The sequence below is a fragment of the Cryptotermes secundus genome, unplaced genomic scaffold, assembly GCF_002891405.2.
Source record: "Cryptotermes secundus unplaced genomic scaffold, Csec_1.0 scaffold119, whole genome shotgun sequence".
NCBI lineage: Eukaryota > Metazoa > Arthropoda > Insecta > Blattodea > Kalotermitidae > Cryptotermes > Cryptotermes secundus.
Window position 1 is genome coordinate 1,971 of NW_019742441.1, and position 15,114 is coordinate 17,084.

The following is a 15,114-nucleotide window of genomic DNA, read 5'->3' on the forward strand; positions in this document are numbered from 1 at the left end:
TGGGTGTTGCATTTTTTTCTCTCTCTGTAATTGTTGTTGTATTTGTTGCAGTTGTTTGTATTTCTCTGTAATTGTTGTAGTTGTTAATCGTATTTGGTTTGTATTCATTGTGGTAGGATGNGTTTTTGTCGCAGTTGTTTGTATTTCTCTGTAATTGTTGTAGTTGTTAATCGTATTTGGTTTGTATTCACTGTGGTAGGATGTCCTTAGTGTTTTGTTTTGTTTGAACGTGTTGTCAGTGTAATGTGTGTTACTTGTCTGTTGTGTCCTATTGTGTACTACTGCCACCGGGCTAAAACCCAATTACAGTATAATAAATTATATATATATATATATATAATCCCTACCCCCTCTCCCCGTGCTGGAGTGTACCACGCGGGATTCCGCTTCCTCGCCCCGTCCCCCCCTATAATGGCTCCGAAGAAGCCGGTTAGTGGATGATGATGATCAAGATTTATTCGCTGCGTGAATCCATAGCGTATCGGACGTACGCTGCCAGCCTGGGATATTTTCAAATTGTTTCGGAAGGTAATTCTAAATTATGTCTGGGCCTGTTGGCTGGCAACGCACGTCGGGGGTTTTTCTTGCTTGTTATATAGGTTAGTGTGGCAGCAATGGTCTAAGTTAATTTTACGTCATTGGGTTACTTTCCACGAATAGCCAGTGGGCAATAAATATTAGTTACGGTTTATTTTGTGCCTACTGAAGTAGCATGATGGTAAACAAGGTTACTAAGCAGTAAGCGTGGGCTGTTAAGTGTAGTCTGATGCAGCAGTTAAGGCAAGCCGTAAGGTAATTGACAAACGTGGTTAAAGGGTGCATGTTCTTGGGCCCACGGCTTCTATTAAGTTCTAATTGTTGTATTATGTTTTACTGTGTTTCTATTATTAAATTATTTTATTATTGTGAACTAGCCTTGTCGATTGGAAGTGTCACCCTGCTGTGGCTTGGAGTCCCTACTATATCTAGGGAGCATTGTGAATATAACATGAGAGCCCCTGACGTTCCGCCGCTCCTGTCTTCGATGTAAGGAGTGCAACTTACTAGGAAGGAGGCAGTGCAATTATTAGCCCATTTCTATATTGATGTTCCTGCCATCATTATCGTCGTTATTTTCAAGGTAAGCTTACTTTAATGTAGCTGTGGATTTCAGAATGATTTAGAAATATTTATTTGTGGCTTTTTTTTAATGATAGTGGGGTGGGACTAAGTCCCACTGCAGCCACTTCTGCCCTATTGTACCAGCCCAACATGATAGGTGAGGGTGATTCTGGAGCAATTGGTGGTACGAAGATTGGCAGGGGAAATGAAGTACTCAGAGAAAACCTGCCCCAGCGCCAATTTGTCCACCACAAATCCCACTTGACCAGACCCGTGATCGAACCCACCGACTAACCGCTTGAGCTGTGCAGCGGCCAAATTATGGCTTAGTTTATGGCTAAACGTCTGCTCACATTAAAACCCGACTGACTTCACATTTCATGTCGCTGTGTTTGAAAGCTTAATCGTGTTAGATGTTGGCAGTTCTTTGTTCTGCACTAAATTAAATTAAGTAAAGGAAAATTAAATCAAGTTAAAAGGGGAGCTCCTTATTTTGTATAAATAGTTCATACGTGAACTCTCGAAGTCAATGCAATTGATAGAAACAAGCACTTGGTGGGACTGATTCTCACGCAAATGACGCTGTATCAACTGCTGTGGATGTGTGCCATTGATCGAGATGAGAAGGCAATAATGGATTATGAGTTGATAATTAGTTTTAATGTTGATGTCATGGCCTTGTTGAAAGACAGATTCTAACCTATACATTATATTGTCACGTGTAGGGTAGTACGCGTGACGAAAATATAGGTTTCTAGTTGGATGATTGGATTCCTTAGCACTTAGGTTACAAGTTATCTTAATGATACCGTATTTACGCGTGTATAGGCGGCAGCACAATTTTCAGACAGAAATTATAGAATAAATAATTTTCTTGGAATATTATTTCAGCAGTAGAAATTATTCCGAAATTTGGCAACATTTAACATTCCTAAGTTCGCAACTAGCGAAAATAACGGTACCGCTCGGAACAAAGGCATTGCGGGGGAGTTATAACCTTTTCGCCTTTACTTGACTTGCCTGGTTAGTTCTGAGTGAAACATGCGTCGAGTAAGGGCAGGTTATACGTCTAAATTTAAACTTCAAGTGGTGCGTTATGCACAAGAACACGGAAATCGAGCAGCAGGGAGAAAATTCGACGTTGACGAAAAAAATGTGCCAAGATGGATACTAACGAAAGATGCCCTTGAAAAAACGTCACAAAATCTACAATCTTTCCGCGGAAAGAAAGCTAAATTTCCAGAACTTGAAAATAAACTTTTGCGATACGTGCGTAATACACGGGCGGATGGATTTTCAGTGNGAAAACAGTGCATGTGCAGACTACAGGAGCAGAAAAGCACGACTGGCATGTTACAACCACTTGACGTGTCAATAAACCGTCCTTTCAAGTCTCATTTGCGGCGCTTTTACCGGAACTGGAGATGCGGTTCCACGGAGATGATGCCGACTGGACGATTGAAGAAACTTAAGTCAAATGTGTGAGTGGACTGTGGCTGCATGGAACACCATACCAGAAGAAATGATTTCCAAAAGTTTTAAAGTCACATCCATTTCCAACGCAATGGGCACGACCGAAGATGACGCTGTATGGCTGACATCACCTGACAGCGAAACTTCGAGCGAGAGCAACATCGACAGTAACGAGTCAAGTGATGAACAGTAATATGGTTCAATTACCGTGGACCAACTTCAGAAAGTGTCACATAATTTATTCATGCGATGCGAAGCATGTTTGCAAGTAGAAGGGAGTCACTTTCAGCACCTGTTATAAAGCACGGTAAGTTTGTGTTATCTTTTTACAGTATTCTTATAAATGTGTGCATGTACAGAAACTGATGTAAGGGTATCAGCGACATGACTGCACTCTCGCTAGCAGGGAGGGGCACAGTAGTCGCGGAGAAACGTTCCATTCGCTCTACGCTACTGCCCCGGTTTCCTCGATCTTTGAACACCCTGTATTACTAATTATGAATATAATTTTTTTTAAATGAAGTGTGATTTCGAATATTTCGAATATAAGCCTCACCCCAGTTGTCCTCTTGAATTTTTGGCAAAAAATGTGCGGCCTATACATGCGTAAATACGGTAATCAGTAAGTGCTTCCGCTTATCTACACTTTATAATTCGCTGTTACATACAGTAGTCCTCTCCTGGTAACGCAGTTGAACATAGGAACTACCACTATCACACTCCAGATATCAATGTACTACAGTACACATAAAGCCTTCAACATTAATAATATTTCACACCTGAATCCTCACAACTCCTTTCCATAACGGCTTCGCGTCCTTCACTCGGACTCTCAGCTATGACTGACTGCAAACGAGCTTCACTCTCCCATATAAAACTTCGGCAGACACGGACCTACAGTAAACACATCACACGATCGCTATCCAACCAGTCTATTGGCACATCGACCGGATATACAGAAAACACGGCCTCCTCTACTCTTGCGTAACATAGTAATGGACTGTTTACAAAGAATAGGCTGACCATACGAAGGTTTTTGTTTTCTGGCCGTCCCGTCGTTTTCATAAAAATGTTAGTTTTGCCGTTTTAATAAAAAATAAGTTTTAAATACTGGTCATTTGTAAGTCAAGATTCAATGATTCATCATCGGAGCACAGAAATTTATCGCTCGATATCTGCAAGGACTTTGTTTAAATTAAAGAAGAATCATGTAACATTTTGGCAACAGTTGTGAGTTCGTTGACCCCTCATATGTAGCCACGCTGGGCATCATTGCATAGGCTGTGGCTTGGCGACTCGCTTAGCTTTCGTCTTTGTTCTGCCAGTGTAGAGTGAACTGAACAGTCAATAGTCAGCAGCAAGTTTCTATTCTATTTTTCTTAGCTCTTGAGAATCTTTCAAAATGTCGGAGAGACGAAAGTGCACATTCAACGTCGATCTTAAAAAAGAATTTAAATTTATTAAACTGGACAAATTGTGTAAAGATGGTACGAAAGTTGTATGCCAACACTGCAACGTCCATTTTTCCGTTGTTCACGGAGGTAAGTGATATCAATCAACATCTATGCAGCCAGAAACATAAGGATAGTGAAAAAACTTTGAGCTCGTGCAAAACTATCAGCTTATTCACTGTTGTTGAAAGTGATAATGGTGATGGTGCAGCCAATAAAATTGCGGCAAGTGAAGCTCTTGTTGCCTATCATGCTGTGTCACAACCAAAGTTTTAGGGCAAATGTCTATTTATCTAAATTAATAAAGAAGATTTATGAACCTAAAATTTCGTCAGCACGAACAAAATTTAAAGCGATATTAACCAATGTTTTATCGCCATACATACTGGATGGAGTAGTTAAGGACTTGAATGAAACTAAAAGTATTACCATCAGTTTATATGCATCAAACTATTTCCTGTTGTTGTGCGGTATTTTTTGCCAACATGTGGTGTTCAAGTAAAAATTATAAGCTTTACTTCCTTGCCAGGAGAAACATCCGACCTACAAAGTGCCTGAGTGATAAATTTGCTTTGCAAAATAAGATTGTTGCATTGTGCGCAAACACGAACACTAATTTTGGTGGTTGCAAAAGAGTTGGCAAAAACAATATGTGGCAAAAATTGGAAATTCAACTTGGGAGATAAATTGTTGGTATTGGTTGTGGGGCGCACACAATACACAATTGTCTCCAGTGTGCTGTAGATTGTTTACGAATAGACATTGGAAGTTTTGCTGTCAAAGTGTATAAATATTTTCATATATATAGCATAAGGGTTGAAAATCTTAAGAACTTTTGTGACTTTGCAGGAAACAATAATGCGAAGTTAATGGAGCATGGAAATAAAATATTTTTGTCCTTGGGTACATCAATTGACAGAATTTTATGTATGTATGAATGATTGACTTCATTAACATTTTTTGTGTCAACACTCCAGACATACATTAATCGAGAAATATAAAATTTCAGCTACAGAAGTAGCCATGAACATAGACAGCCTAGTTAACAATTTAGAATCCAGAAAATGTGAACTTTTCACAATTGATGTCAAAAAGCAACTGAAAGTTGGTAGATTCAGGGGAAATTACTCAGTTAAGTTTTTGTAGTTCATAATTTCTTTGAAACCAGCTTGGATCATGTAAAAAAAGTGGAAATGTAACTTACGAAAAACAGAAGTGGGCGTTGCTGAGGAAGATACCTGTATGGAAAGAAATTCACGAGTCTGAATGAGGAATTTATTACCAGAACTGGAACAGATGAAGTTCGCGTATTTGGTCAGTGGTCCCTCATAAAACCTACAGTTGCGAGGCGGTTGGATGCATGGAATCAAGAAAATGTTGCTGTATGACAGATGGGTCCAAATTTTTTCTGAATTGAGTGAAAAATGCCTAGAATTCCATGATTTTTCTAACGTAGTAGAGTTTAATTCTTTGCCTTTCTGGAAGCACAGCATCTGTAAAAAGAATATCTCTATTATGAATTCTATCTGGACCAAGGAGAAATACCAACTAAGTTTTGAGACATTGAGAGCTATGTTCGTAATAAGACTAAATTGTGGCATGGAGTGTGTTCACTTCTATGACATGATATTGAAAGATCATAATTTGTTGTGTAAAGTTCATCAGAGAAATACGCTTGGTATCATAATGACGACAACCAAGTGCAGCCCTCTACATCCACAGCGTAAAATACAAGGTATGTCCCAAGTCATGAAATATATTTCTTTCCCGCGCTCCTACTGGTTGGAGCGTGCTGGAACCGGTTGGGTTAGGGGGGGAGGCCTTTAGCTTCACAGCGCGCCCAAGGTCAATCTGCTCGAGCATCGGAGGCGTCAGTATCGCTGATTTAGTGCACCTGTGTTTTGTTACCACGCCACGGCGTGCGATGGCAGATACTTTCGAACAACATTGGGCGGTCAAGTTCTGCACAAAGCTAAACAAAAAGCTTAAGGCTTAAGCAAGCCTACGGGGAATCTGCTCTATCATATGTGCAAGTTACAAGGTGGGTGAAGCAGCTTGAGGGCCAGGAAGCAGTGGAAGATGACCCCCGCTCTGGACGGCCATCAACAAGCCAAACCGATGAAAATGTGACTCGTGTGCGTGATTTGTTGAATACTGACCGTCGAATGACTGTCCGGTTGTTAGCTGACACTCTGAACATTCCAAAAACCATTGTGCATCGCATCGTTGTGGACGAATTGAACATGCGAAAGGTGTATGCCAAGCTGGTCCCCAAATTGTTGATGGACGAGCAAAGGGCCAATCGAGTGTTGATCGTGAGTGAATTGAAGGAACGTGTGGAAATTTAACCTCATTATTTAGACTGTGTTATTACTGGTGATGAAACGTGGACATTTGACTATGGCCCAGAAACGAAGCGCCAGAGTGCTGAATGGCACACCTCGGCTTCCCTGAAACCGAAGAAGGCGAAGATGAGCAAATCCAAAGTGAAAACAATGCTCATCATCTTTTCGACGCCAAGGGTGTGGTTCACAAAGCGTTTTTACCCCAAGGACAGACTGTCAACACTCCCTACTACGTGGATGTTCTAGAAAGATCAAGGAAAAGGGTCATCCGCGTGCAGAAGACATCACCGCTAACTGGCGGCTGCACCATGACAATGCGCCCAGCCGCACGTCTCTGCTCGTCCGGAGTTCCTGGCGAAGCACAAAGTGGCAATGCTGCCGCAGCCGCCCTACAGCCCCGACCTAGCTCCGGCCGACTTATTTTTGTTCCCGAGGATCAAGACTGCACTCTATCCAGCTTTAAATGAGGTTCCCGTCGAGGCATTTGAGGAGGCGTACCGGGCATGGGAGAGTCTGTGGAAAAAATGTGTAATGCTCATGGACAGTACTTTGAAGAACATTAACACTTTGTACCGATATCAATAAATTTAAAATTTTGGGACACACCTTGTATGTATGGTTTCTGTCATGCTTGAATTGTTACAAACTTATAGTCTGCCGGTGGTTGCTCATCAGAGCGGCCCAATAATACCCAGTCCCGTTTTTGTCCGAAGGGAATATGGTCAACCTAACCAACAATCTTGCCTTCACTGTAACTAGTTTAGCAACTCGTTGCTAGCAATGGGTGTACATGTAACACTGCTCCCAATTTAAGGTTATTCACCCCAAATAGCCTACAGGCGTACTACCTATTTCTGAGCGTTCCTTCTCGCTTTCCCACCAGTATCTTGCAAGTATTCCTCTTCTCCATTCGTGCTACATGCCCTTCCCATCTCATCCTCCTTGATTTTATCATTCTAATTATATTGTAACGTGTTTCGTTACTGAAGACGCCGTAGAGATGGTTAATTGGTTTATTTAACAATCTACAAATAACGGCTACAATTAATTATCACAACGTTACGGGTTTCCACAGTTTACAAACCCTACAACACAATCTCTTAACACTGTCTTCAAGAGTCTTCCAGTATTAATAACGCGGGAGCTATACCAGTCTCCCTAAATTACACACTCCGAGTATAACTGTTATCGCTGGTTATCGCACATGCGTCTGTAGCTCGTAACTTGCGAACTGAGAACTCGTTGGTAACGCACTGACTGGCTGACTGTCACAGTACAACTAACTGTGAATAGCCTTCGCTGCTCCTTATGTAGCCTCGATCGGACAATACGGCCACGTAATAGGCACCCTTGTTGCCTGGCGCTGTGTTGCTAGCAACGCTAGCGGTAGTAACCGCTGTTACTACCGTAACAATCCTGTTGCGTCACCGTGCGGAGGAGGGGGAGGGGAGCGCTGACTCACCCACCGCGTCACTGCTGGTGGGGGGGGTTCTCCTTTGCGCAACATGTCACAATATTTGGAGAAGAGGACAACTTATGAAGCTCCCCATTATGCAGTTTTTTCCAACCTCCTCTCACTTAATCTCTCTTCAGTCCAAATAATATAAACACCGTTCTCAGGCAGAGGGTGGGTCACTCAGTCAGATTGTAAAAGGCAACAATACTTCAAATTCAAATTCTTCTGATTAACAAGTTTAGTGACTGACATACATCTTCTGCTGTGTAGCTACGAAATGCTGTAAACCTTAAAGTCTTCAAGGCACTACTTGCTTACAAGTAACTGTGTAGTATCGTGAACAGAGTGTATTATTAACATCGAGCTGTGATCCGAGCACTTGTTTGCCAAAATCCTCTTCGTCAGAGCAAGGCCTGTTAAGCCCTTGGGCAGCCATGTCAAACACGCGGTCCCCATACCCACAAAGTGTGAACCCTCAACTTTTAGAGCTAACTGATATTAAAATCAACATTAAAAATTTGGTAGAAATATTTTTTGTAAAGGCAATTTTCCAACAGACCAGAAGACAAGAAGTCTCACGCAGACATAAATTAGCAGACTGCAGGAAAAGTGATCCTGAGAATTGCAGAAGGGTTTGTCCAACTAACGGTTTGTAAAGTTCGTGAAGGACTAACTATTGTATTTCACTAAAATCCGCACAGCTTCACCACCCCAATTATTTCCAAGAATTCCTTTTGGAGGCGTAGTAAGAATGCAAGAAGCGTGGCAAATGACAGAGAAGTGCAAGGGATTTCTACAAAATTAGCTTGCAACCCCCAGTCATTTTCTACTGGGCTGCTGGCAAACTTTCACTTTTATGACCACTGAGACGAGGTACACCTTCCCACTAGTCAAGTAGTCTCTTGTACATTGTCATTCAGTTCATTTTCACACAGTGACAGGTGATGTTACATTGTGATGAATGTATAAAGGTTATAATTAAACACTAAATCATCAACTATGTACAGTAACTTTTAAAGGCCAATGTCAGCGGCCTCTGTAGTCTAGGAGTAACGTTCCCACCTCATGACTCAAGGTACATGGGTTCAAACCCGGCGGTGGTGGTGCAATTTTTAAGGGCGGAAAAATTCAGGGAACAAGTCCTATGGGAGGAGGGGGAAGTATCTGGTACTACTGCCAGAGGTAGCTGACCTCGCTGGCAGGACAGGCCTGTTAGCAAGCACCAGTAATGGCAGGGCATGGCGACTGGTAGAATATCAAAGGGGGACGTACAATAGACTATTAGTCGCAGTGCATGGGGAAACCCACCCCCTCTACAAATAGTAATAATAATAATAATAATAATAATAATAAAAAGGGGCAATGTCACTTTAAAAAATTCAAGTAGGGAAAAAAAAAAGTACTGAAAATGAACGCCGTGTTTTTCAAGAAAAATGGGAAATCGCTTATTTCTGTTGTGAAAGAGAAGGTAAAAATACACAAAATAGAAGTGTTCAACTTTAGGTAATTATATTGAAATTATTTGTAAATAATACAATTAAATTTCCTTGTATCAAAATCTAATGTATATTTCTATTTTGAAGTGCGGCCCTCGACTATTATTTATAGGGCTGAGGTGGCCCTCTGTACAAGCTGAGTTTGACATGCCTGCCCCAGGGAATCTCATCGCTTGACCAAAAACGTTATCCTCCTAACCCGGGTCGTGTCCCGGGTAACGCTTTTATGTCATGTTACAGGTGGTAATGATGCCATCCTCGGTGAGGTTGGCCGAACCACGGTTGTCTTTGGTGGGGATGCATCATGGACCAGGGATGCGTTAGGACGACACCTCGTGGTCCCGCCGGGCAACTACAGCCCCTTCCGGGGCTGGTGGCTAAATTCCCATAAAAGGCGATAGCTTTATGACCAGAGCCTCCCATGTGGTGGCATGACAACTCTTGGGTTTCATTACGGTGTACGTGGGACAAATGCAGGAGAGCACCCCTATGGGGGTAGCTTCAGCTATCTGAGTTGTCTCCCTAGACTCTAGGGCCTAGAGTACCGATAAGGTGGCGCAAGCCTTAGGGCTCAACAGTCCAAAATGATTTGACCAACCCATGTGGAGGGGGGGAATAGGGGCGCTCATAAGCTACCCCCAGGGGCGACTTTCTCACGTAGGTTGCCCTGGTCGCAACCTCATGACTAACCGGTGTCGCACTCCCATCAATCATCTAGGATACCACCTCCACCAGAATACGCACTCTTCGTCCTGGAGGCTTGAGGGTTTCATTTACTACAGGACCAAACCAGATAAGCCAAGGTGTGAGGCAGTGTGCTGAGGGCTGCATGGCACTGGGTTGGTAATTAGCCAGTGTCTTGAACGATCCCCTGAGGGCACCAGGCAGCAACCCGTTGTATTTATGCCTTCCATCCTTTATGGGGCGCTGCGGGTGGCGACCCTTTAAATCCCCAAAACTCGTGGGACCAATTTGAAAGGAACCAAAAACAAAAGCGGTCGTAAGGACCTTAAACTGAAGAGGGACACACCTCCAAGGGAATCCCCATGAGAAACGCTTCAGCTGGAGGGGGGGGGCTCTGGTTTACCACTAAGGGACCCAGGTGCAGCCAGCAAACCTGCTGGTGTATTTCCCGCCAAAGGCAGGGACGAACTAATGGTTCGGAACCTACCTAAGGCAAAACCAAAAACTCTATTGGGAGTCAGTAGTACCAACATACCACTAGAGGGGGGTAGTAATTCTAGCATACCTGCAGCAGGAGAAGAATTGGGATACCTAGTCACTGGAGTAGGTGAACACCGTCTAGCGAAAAAAGCCTTGTCTGGATGCGCCAGACAGAAGTTGAAAAAGAGCTGGGGAAAGTATAGCAGGAACGGGAGGCAGTCAGCAACCACTGGTACCTTCATGAGGCCAAGGTGGGAGGGCAATACCCCTACAGAAACTGCCTAACTCCAAAAAGGCCCAGGGACTCTTTTAAGGGACCGGGGACTCATAAGCAGGGTCTGACCAACATAAAGGTAGCTATCTTCAAGGAAACTTCCTGCGGACTAGCTTACCAAAGATGACCATAATTCCATTCTGAAAGCATTGGGGAGGTGTTACGTAGGACTCCAAAGGGAAAATTACCACATCTGAAATCCCAGACTAGTGGGAGGTGCACTTATTTATGCATGTGCTGACCAACCACAGGCTGAAATCAGGAGCTAGGCTGAAGGCTACTGATGCCAGGAACCTGCACAAGCCTGTGGCTCTCCAGATTAGGGACAAAGTGCCCATAATCAGGAAGGGCTTCCGAAATGGATTGCAGACCTCAATCCAGGACTTCATACGGAGAACTGGAGGGTACTTGAGAAGCAATCTGAGTCGAAAGGCCAAAGGCTTATCTTATTCATAGACTGGGACTCTTATACTACTATACAGAGGATCGGCTACAAAATATTCACGGGGGACTATTGAGGTGCTGAATGATCAGCGCCGGGCAGAACCTGTGTCAGATACAGTATCATCCAACTCTGTCTCTGAGGGGGGGGGGTATGATTCACCCACTCCCAGTTGACCGTAGAATAACTGACGAGGAGACAATCCCTCCTCTCGTCAACCCAACATTACCAGATCAGAGACCTCCCTTGGAGGAAACCAGGTCTGATAAAGTAAATGGGGCTGTGGAAGAAGGTGTTTAGGACACCTTTTCCCAGCATTACAGAATGAACATACATAAAATATGATTCATTATAGCAAGACAGCTTTGGGCAAAACTGTCCCATGTGAATAAAACACTATCACATCAACCCTGATGGAGACAAATTCAGTCTTTGAAATCTCAGACACTATCTCAACAATGACATGGCTGACGGCCTGAGAAGACTTCTTTGTAAACTGTGTAAGTTGTTAAAGTTGTCTGTTTCTAAGTGCTAACCGTTTTTTTAATTCATCAGTAGCTTTTTTAATATGAACATGTATTACATTTGTATTGCGTTTCTTGCATTAAAATATACCACACCTTTATGAGTCATTGAACCTGGCCTTAACTTAGTGATCATGTTACTAAAATGCTCTAACTTACACAATATTTGTGGTAAACGAACAATATTACCGTTGCTTTTATCTAGAAAGAATATAGAATCAGATATTGTAACTGACAGATTTTAATATCTGTAAAAATTGTTACACCGATTCAATTTCTTTTTAACTCTTTGACTGGCGCGGGCGTGTTTTAACGCCCGGACGATGCCAGCCGTTCCCTGGCGTTGGCGTGTTTTAACGCTTTGACAATCTCTTCCCTTCTTTGCTTTCTTGGCACTCATCAACCAAAGACATATATACGATAGTTTTTGTGCATGTTTGTAAAGAACCCTTGTAAACTTTGTGGGGGTCTATATTACTGTCAGAACCCTCTGAGAAGGAAAAGGTCAGAAAATATTTCACATTCATTCAGTTTCACCATGTCTTCTTGCGGCAAGTGTCTTCGTGTTCCTACAGACCAGCTGGAAAATGTTGTGAACGAAATTTGTTCTGATGATGATAGTGGTGATGAAATAATGATTCCTGAATTGGATGAAGTTGATAGTGACAATAAATCAGTGATAGACAATGATCCACAAGACAATAATCATGAACATTTACCTACCACGAGTGCGGTGCCTGACACGCCCATCTCATGAACGTACGGAGACTTTGTACTCCCAATATTTTCATTTGCTAATACTTTCGGGATCAAAATTTATATAACACATAAAATGCCTCCCTTTTCATGGATTAAAATTTTTTCTGGATGACGACTTGGTAAATCACATCACAACTGAAACCAATCGCTATGCTCACCAGCACTCGCTCTCGAAAACACAATTATAATTATGTCACATCAGATTAAATCTGGACGTACTTAGGAATTGTGTTCATGACAGGAATCGACAAACGCCCTGAAATTGAAGAATATTTGTCCACTAGGCCCCTATTTCACACCCATGGTATGGACAAAACATGTCTTTGCGGTTGAATAGTTTCATTCTATTCAAAAAGAACACAACAAACGAAAAATACAAGAAGAGAAATTACAGATTCAAAGATTTTATATTGGACTGTGTAGAAAAATGACTGAACCAAACAAACAGTGTGGAGAGGGAGAAAAGTCAAGGAATGAAGTGGATGACGAATTTATTGCGTCAGACTAGAGTGCAGTCACGCCTCCGCCCTCGACCTTGAAAAGGCCACCAGTGAAAGAGCCAGTAAATCGTCTAGAGGGTGGCTTGAAAATTCACAAAATGGTCCATGTTCCTCCCAGTAACAATAAGAAGAATGGTACCCTGAGAAAGTGTCGCGTGAGTGCTAAGCACAAGGTTAGAAAAGAAACAAGTATCATGTGTGCAGGCTGTGGTGTGACTCTCTGCAAACTTTCATGTTTCAATGTTTATCACACGAAGAAAAACTAATAAAGAGGTATGGAAAGGAATTTATTGCATAATATATTGTATTTTAATTAGTTCCTGAAAATTTCGTTTTTAAAAACCAATTTTTTGTTGAAGTTGTTTAGGAAAAAGTAACTACATGCATTTTAGCGACATAAGGTTTAAAGGGCCTGCCAGGACAGGGGTGGGATTTAAATACCCTTCGCGCCAGTCAAAGAGTTAATTTTGAGAGTTTTCCTACAATTCAGCCTATACCTCCTGCACAATTAGTTTTAGCAGTATAAATGTTGGCTAATGGCATTATCAGTTAGTGGGAGGGAAAGTTTATATTTGTTTCTGCTGAATCATTCTCGGATTACACATGTTGTCTTCCTTGTAGCATACTTGCGACCTTAGATTATAGGCTCCTGTAGTCCACATTGCATACTCTGACCTGAGTCGTCGTCTGTACTTTCAATGGTCTCAATTTGTTTGGAAGATGAAACTGAAAGGCAGCTGTGAGATACAAATTATTTTGACAGTGGTCACAACAGAAGCTCCAAAAGTGAAATAGACGAAGAACCATTATCTTCATCGACAACCTGGGGACCACCACACCAGCATGACAGGAGGGGTATGAATCATTTTTCCGGTGGAGCAGTGGGGATAGATCTCAATGAAGCGCCACACATAAATAAGGATTCCTCCCAAGTCTGCATTTTCATGCTTTACTTCGCAGGAATTATCCAGCTGCTGGTGGAAGAGACTAACAGATATTATCACCAGGACCTAGACAGACTTGAAGACGGACCTTCTCCGCACCCTTACGTAACAAACTCCGAGATTTGTTTCTAGGAATCATCATTCAAATGGGACACAAGGGACAGATTAAAAAATTACTCGTCAACTGCTGAGCAATTTTACATGCCTTTCTACAGCAACACAATGAAACTTGACCCTTGTTTTCTTCACATTCTTCGTTTCATTCATTTTGCAGATGACAATACAGAAATTGACAGGAATGCCGACAGTTATGACTATGGAAAATTCGGACCATCTTCGATATTATAAATGAACCATATCAAAAATATAATCCTGAAGATTTGTCTGTTGATGAAATAATTGTCAAATTCAGAGGGAGGCTGGTTTTCAGACAGTACATTCCTTTAAAAAAAAAAAAAAGTTTTGGAATCAAAATCTACAAACTGTGACGCTGTATTGAAGCCATCGACAAGAAATCGTCCCTCCTCAGACACAACATACTGTGGCACTGTAATCATTCCGTATGTCAAGGGTATCGCTGAGAAATTCAGACGCATCGGGAACCGTTTTCAGCTTAGAACAATCTTCAAAACGAAACATACACTCCGGGGGACATTAACCCGTTGCCGTGGTTCGTCGTGTATGTTTCGTCAGGGATTTAAATCGTCTGGGGGGGTTCGGCGTGTATGTTTCGTCCAGCTGCACACCTATGTTATAACGCCCATAATAATTGATGGTTTTGCTGTAGATTGTTAGATTTTTCGCTGGCCTGTTGTCACAAGAACAGAGTATACTAAGCCAACGAGTTTAGCTGAGATAAGTCATCGTTACATATGCCTGTCTTGCAGCAAATTCGTGTTGCTTCTTGTAGCGGTTTCGTCACTCAATGGCGTATTTGCTTTGCTTGTGAAGTAATAAACACCAGAGAGGTGATGTGTGCTGTTGTATATAATATCATATTGCCCTGAGCTGGCCACACAAACACATTCCATTGGAATTCTTAGAAGAGGGTTGTCCAAAATGTTATTCTCGTAAAATCGATTGCTTTCGCACAGTACATAGCACCCATTTCTTAGAAATACGCCACAATTTAAGGCAGAACACTGTGGTCACCCCCTGAGACGATACGGATGTGTGTGGGGGAGG

At 42.3% G+C, this 15,114-nt stretch overlaps 1 long non-coding RNA gene across 1 annotated transcript in view; it reads right to left on the bottom strand.

Moving 5' to 3' along the window:
* Positions 1 to 5,021: 5,021 nt before the first annotated feature.
* LOC111873062 overlaps positions 5,022 to 15,114 on the bottom strand; it is a 38,499-nt gene continuing 28,406 nt past the window's right edge. The window contains exon 8 of the long non-coding RNA XR_002844345.2: positions 5,022 to 5,518. This is a non-coding gene — a long non-coding RNA (uncharacterized LOC111873062). The remainder of the gene's footprint in view (positions 5,519 to 15,114) is intronic.